Here is a 6,000-nt window from a genome sequence, read left to right as displayed (position 1 = left end):
GGTGTGACACTGGTGTGCCATCCAGTAGTACATTTACTGTTAATTCCCATTTCTAATCTACAATGTTTGGTAATTACTGTTAATGTATTATCATTACTACTACAGTCTTGTCATTGGAGGAATGGACACATTGTAGAGTGTACATCCTAGGCTACACTTGAGAGTTTTGGTTTATTTCATTCCATTTACGAGTTATCCATTTATTCAGTGTCTTTTGTGTGGAGCACCTTGTCAATCTTGAGTAAGGACACCCACCTGATTGTACATAGAAGTAGGCCTATGCTCCCTGGCCTACATGCAAATGTAGTCTTATAGATGTCACCATTTTGGGATCTGATAGCCTACTATTTCTGTTTGTCTTAACTCACCATCACTGTGTAGCTTCTCAAAGTAATTTAAGGTATTAGTTCTTTTCTTCCTGACATTGATTTTGAGATGTATACTTTATTCTAAATGATTTGAAACTGTTCCATGAAACTGTTTATATGGAAATCATAATTGGCACGCAGATCAGTAGAAATGGTACGATAAGTTGACATTACAAATGGAAAAGGATGCCGACCACTGGTGTCGCCTATTACCGGAAACTTTAGGAGCCTAATGGCAGAATCTGCAAAGAGCAGTAGGCAGTCATTTGTCTTAATTTTTAATTGTAGTGCTTAAAGCATCAGCTCAGTAGCCTACATATACAGTGCCTTCAGAAAGTATTCAGACCCATTGACCTTTTCCACATTTTGTTACGTTACAGCCTTATTCTAAAATGGATTAGATCGTTTACACACAATACCCCATAATGACAAAGCAAAAGCAGGTTTTATACATTTTTGCAAATGTATAAAATAAACTGAAATATCACATTTACATAAGTATTCAGACTCTTTACTCAGTACTTTGTTGAAGCACCTTTGACAGCGATTACAGCCTCGAGTCTTCTTGGGTACGATGCTACAAGCTTGGCACACCTGTATTTGGAGAGTTTCTCCCATTATTCTCTGCAGATCCTCTCAAACTATATCAGGTTGGATGGGGAGAGTAGCTGCATAGCTATTTTTGGGTCTCTCCAGAGATGTTAGATCAGGTTCAAGTCCAGGCTCTGGCCGGGCCATTCAAGGACATTCAGAGACTTGTCCTGAAGCCACACCTGCACACCTGGCTGTGTGCTTAGGGTTGTTGTCCTGTTGAAGATTAACCTTTGCCCCAGTCTGAGGTCCTGATCGTTCTGGAGCAGGTTTTCATCAAGGATCTCAGTACTTTGCTCCGTTCATCTTTCCCTCGATCCTGACTCGTCTCCCAGTCCCTGTCCACGATGAGGTCTTACAGAGATCCCCACTGGGAGTGTTTGTGTTTGCCTGGCAGTGTTGCCAGATTGGAGGCCTTCCATCCAATCAAAGGGAGAAGAATTAGAACCCCCCCCCCCCTTTAAGGAATGCCAAATGCCACTAAGATGAATGGGAGTGGAAGGGTTTACAAAAACATAGCTCTGCTGAGGTCATTGGGGGTCATATTTGAGTAAAAGTAAAGATACCTTTTAACAGAAAATGACAAAAGTGAAAGTCACCCAGTAAAATCCTACATGAGTAAGTCTAAAAGTATTTGGTTTTAACTATCTAAAGTAAAAAATCATTTCAAATTCCTTATTTATGCCAGATCAGAGACTGACGGGATCACCAGGGATGTTGTCTTGATAAATGTGTGATTCAACCATTTTCCTGCTCTGCTAAGCATTCAAAATGGGTGTCAGGGAAAATGTATGGAGTTAAAAGAACAATATTTTCTTAAGGAATGTAGGGAAGTAAAAGTAGACAAAAATCTAAAGTACAGAAACCCCAAAAAACCACTTCAGTACTTTACACCACTGGGCCCCATCCACCAACCAAAGCACTAGGACTATGCTGCTGGTTAAGGGGGCTGAGAGGGGGTGGGGGGTAGTAGGGCCTAGAGGGGTGGGTACAGTTAGAATGCAGGGGGCAGCGTTAGTGGGGGATGACATCATACTTTTAAATTCCTCACAGTGGCTACTTGGCACAGGGATAAGGGGATTTGGAGGAGAGGGATAGGGGGGCAGGATCTGCTCATTTTGTAATTTAGCATCATCCCTCTGACACAGTGACACCCAGCTATCATTGATGGAGTTGGGCCAATTATCTCTAACCTTTCTCTCTTCTTAACATCTTTCTCCTCACACACTTCTCGTCTTTCCCTCTCTCACCTTCCTCCTTCTCCATCTGTAAAATCCTCTGTCTTGACACTCAGCAGATGTGTATGGCATTTGATGTCTTGACATTGTCCAAGCTATACACATGGACAGACACGCGTTTCCGTTGTCATTAGCAGTCACCTTAATGTGTCCAGAGCGTGGTCTGTGTTATTGATCCTGTATCGATCAGGTTCCATATGTTTTATTGAACAGATGTAGGTCTCGCGCTGACGGCTCTCGGTCTGTGTGTCCAAGTCAGTTTGACAGTTACCACCACTCTCTCCTGTTATCTCTCCCTTTTTTTCATAGTGTGTTGTATGTTATGTGTGATGTCACAACCTCTCACTTGTTTTTCTCTGCATCTCTGTACAGCTCACTTTGAGAAGGTCATGTCAAAATCACACTTACCAGCCTGTCTGGACAGACAGAGGCGGGGCTGGGGGAGGATATTTACTTAGTTGTGACAGGACCTTGTTTACGGTGACACTCCCAAGACCCAACCACGTCATCACATTCTACTCTGGGCTGTTGATGGTGAAGAATTTAATGTCCCAGTTATCACTCCTTCTTCCCAAAGTGTGCACTTGTTCCCTTCCCTGATTGGAAATGACTGGTATAAGAAATGTGGTGTAAACTCCCATTACCCCATGCCTCCACCATTACCCCATGCCTCCACCATTACCCCATGCCTCCACCATTACCCCATGCCTCCACCATTACCCCATGCCTCCACCATTACCCCATGCCTCCACCATTACCCCATGCCTCCACCATTACCCCATGCCTCCACCAATCCAATGCTTTTAGTTTGCTGGGAAGTAGTTATTTAAAGCAGGAGAGAGGACACACCGTGTTACTGGGCTACAGGCAGGGAAGTGGGACTTTATTTAGTGTGGGACATTTTATCAGAGATAAGAGTGGAGCAGGAACAGACCATTCAGTTATGTTTAAATGGTTCAAGACAAAACAGATATTACACAGTGTGTTGTCTTCTATTTCCTCATGTTCTTCTGAATCTCTGAAACATCAAAGTGAAGATGGCCGTCGGCAGACTGCATTTCTGATTAGTCACAACACACTGACGCCCACAGCTATTAACCTTACCAGCTCGGTTTGGCTTGTTCTGTGTGTATCCCAAATGGCTCCATATATAGTGTACTCATTTTAACCAGAGCCCTTTGGGTCCTAGTCAAGTGTGCACGATATCGGGAATAAGGTGCCATTTGAGATGTCACCTCTGTCAATTATAGTGTAGTTATGCAACTGCCAAAGACCAGCCTATCTGAATGATCACCATTGAGATTCATTGCAGCCACCAGGACTGGTAGAAAGCAGAATAGGAGGAGACTGGAGTGACAGGTTGGCCTTTTCCTCTCACTGGGTTTTGTCAACAGGGTGTACCAAAGTGTTTGTTTACTACAGAGAGTCTTGGCACTTCATCTAAATAGAATTATGTGTTGAATCAGCCCCCCCCACACACACACACACACTATAGCTGATCCCATCCTTCTTACACTGCCACAGTGGGGTCTCTGACTCCTATTCCTCTATCCTTCTGCCCTCTGTCAGCCCTCTAACTAATTAATCCAATCTACCTCCTGTAGCTCTATCCCACCCTCTCTCTCTTTCTGCTCTTCTTTCTCCATCTCTCTCCCTCCATGCCTCCTACTTATCTTCTGTCCTCCTCCTCCGTCTCACTCTCCCTCCATGCCTCCTACTTATCTTCTGTCCTCCTCCTCCGTCTCACTCTCCCTCCATGCCTCCTACTTATCTTCTGTCCTCCTCCTCCGTCTCACTCTCCCTCCATGCCTCCTACTTATCTTCTGTCCTCCTCCTCTGTCTCACTCTCCCTCCATGCCTCCTACTTATCTTCTGTCCTCCTCCTCCGTCTCACTCTCCCTCCATGCCTCCTACTTATCTTCTGTCCTCCTCCTCCTTCTCACTTTCCCTCCATGCCTCCTATTTATCTTCTATCCTCCTCCGTCTCACTCTCCCTCCATGCCTTCTACTTATCTTCTGTCCTCCTCCGTCTCACTCTCCCTCCATGCCTCCTACTTATCTTCTGTCCTCCTCCTCAGTCTCACTCTCCCTCCATGCCTCCTATTTATCTTCTGTCCTCCTCCTCCATCTCACTCTCCCTCCATGCCTCCTATTTATCTTCTGTCCTCCTCCTCCGTCTCACTCTCCCTCCATGCCTCCTACTTATCTTCTGTCCTCCTCCTCCGTCTCACTCTCCCTCCATGCCTCCTACTTATCTTCTGTCCTCCTCCGTCTCACTCTCCCTCCATGCCTCCTACTTATCTTCTGTCCTCCTCCTCCATCTCACTCTCCCTCCATGCCTCCTATTTATCTTCTGTCCTCCTCCTCCGTCTCACTCTCCCTCCATGCCTCCTACTTATCTTCTGTCCTCCTCCTCCGTCTCACTCTCCCTCCATGCCTCCTATTTATCTTCTGTCCTCCTCCGTCTCACTCTCCCTCCATGCCTCCTATTTATCTTCTGTCCTCCTCCGTCTCACTCTCCCTCCATGCCTCCTACTTATCTTCTGTCCTCCTCCTCCGTCTCACTCTCCCTCCATGCCTCCTACTTATCTTCTGTCCTCCTCCTCCGTCTCACTCTCCCTCCATGCCTCCTACTTATCTTCTGTCCTCCTCCTCCGTCTCACTCTCCCTCCATGCCTCTTACTTATCTTCTGTCCTTCTCCGTCTCACTCTCCCTCCATGCCTCCTATTTATCTTCTGTCCTCCTCCGTCTCACTCTCCCTCCATGCCTCCTATTTATCTTCTGTCCTCCTCCTCCGTCTCACTCTCCCTCCATGCCTCCTATTTATCTTCTGTCCTCCTCCTCCGTCTCACTCTCCCTCCATGCCTCCTACTTATCTTCTGTCCTCCTCAGTCTCACTCTCCCTCCATGCCTCCTACTTATCTTCTGTCCTCCTCCTCCGTCTCACTCTCCCTCCATGCCTCCTACTTATCTTCCGTCCTCCTCCTCCGTCTCACTCTCCCTCCATGCCTCCTATTTATCTTCTGTCCTCCTCCTCCGTCTCACTCTCCCTCCATGCCTCCTACTTATCTTCTGTCCTCCTCCGTCTCACTCTCCCTCCATGCCTTCTACTTATCTTCTGTCCTCCTCCGTCTCACTCTCCCTCCATGCCTCTTACTTATCTTCTGTCCTCCTCCTCCGTCCCACTCTCCCTCCATGCCTCCTACTTATCTTCTGTCCTCCTCCCCCGTCTCACTCTCCCTCCATGCCTTCTACTTATCTTCTGTCCTCCTCCTCAGTCTCACTCTCCCTCCATGCCTCCTACTTATCTTCTGTCCTCCTCCTCCGTCTCACTCTCCCTCCATGCCTCCTACTTATCTTCTGTCCTCCTCCTCCGTCTCTCTCTCTCCCCCTCCCTCCCTCTCTCTCTCCGTCTATGTTGATTTCCTCTGAGTACCTTCTTAACTTCCTCCTCTCTGTAATTTGGTCCTTGTAATTGATCCATCTGTTCAGTAAGCTCCTGTCTTAGTCTGTGCCCCTCTCTCCTTCCGTCCCTCCTTCCCATCATCCCTCTTTCTTTTTTCTCTTTCTCTTTCTCTTTCTCCCTTCCTCTTCCTCTCCTTCCTCTTCCTCATCCTTCTCTTTCTCTTTCTCTTTCTCTTTCTCTTTCTCTTTCTCTTTCTCTTTCTCTCTTTCTCTTTCTCTTTCTTTCTTTTCTCTTCTTTCTCCTTTCTCTCCTTCTCTTCTCCTTCTCCTTCTCCTTCTCCTTCTCCTTCTCTTCTCTTTCTCCTTCTTTCTCCTTCTCTTTCTCCTTCTCTTTCTC

The sequence above is a fragment of the Oncorhynchus gorbuscha genome, unplaced genomic scaffold (genome assembly GCF_021184085.1).
Source record: "Oncorhynchus gorbuscha isolate QuinsamMale2020 ecotype Even-year unplaced genomic scaffold, OgorEven_v1.0 Un_scaffold_2615, whole genome shotgun sequence".
Lineage (NCBI taxonomy): Eukaryota > Metazoa > Chordata > Actinopteri > Salmoniformes > Salmonidae > Oncorhynchus > Oncorhynchus gorbuscha.
This window is presented reverse-complemented; position numbering follows the sequence as displayed.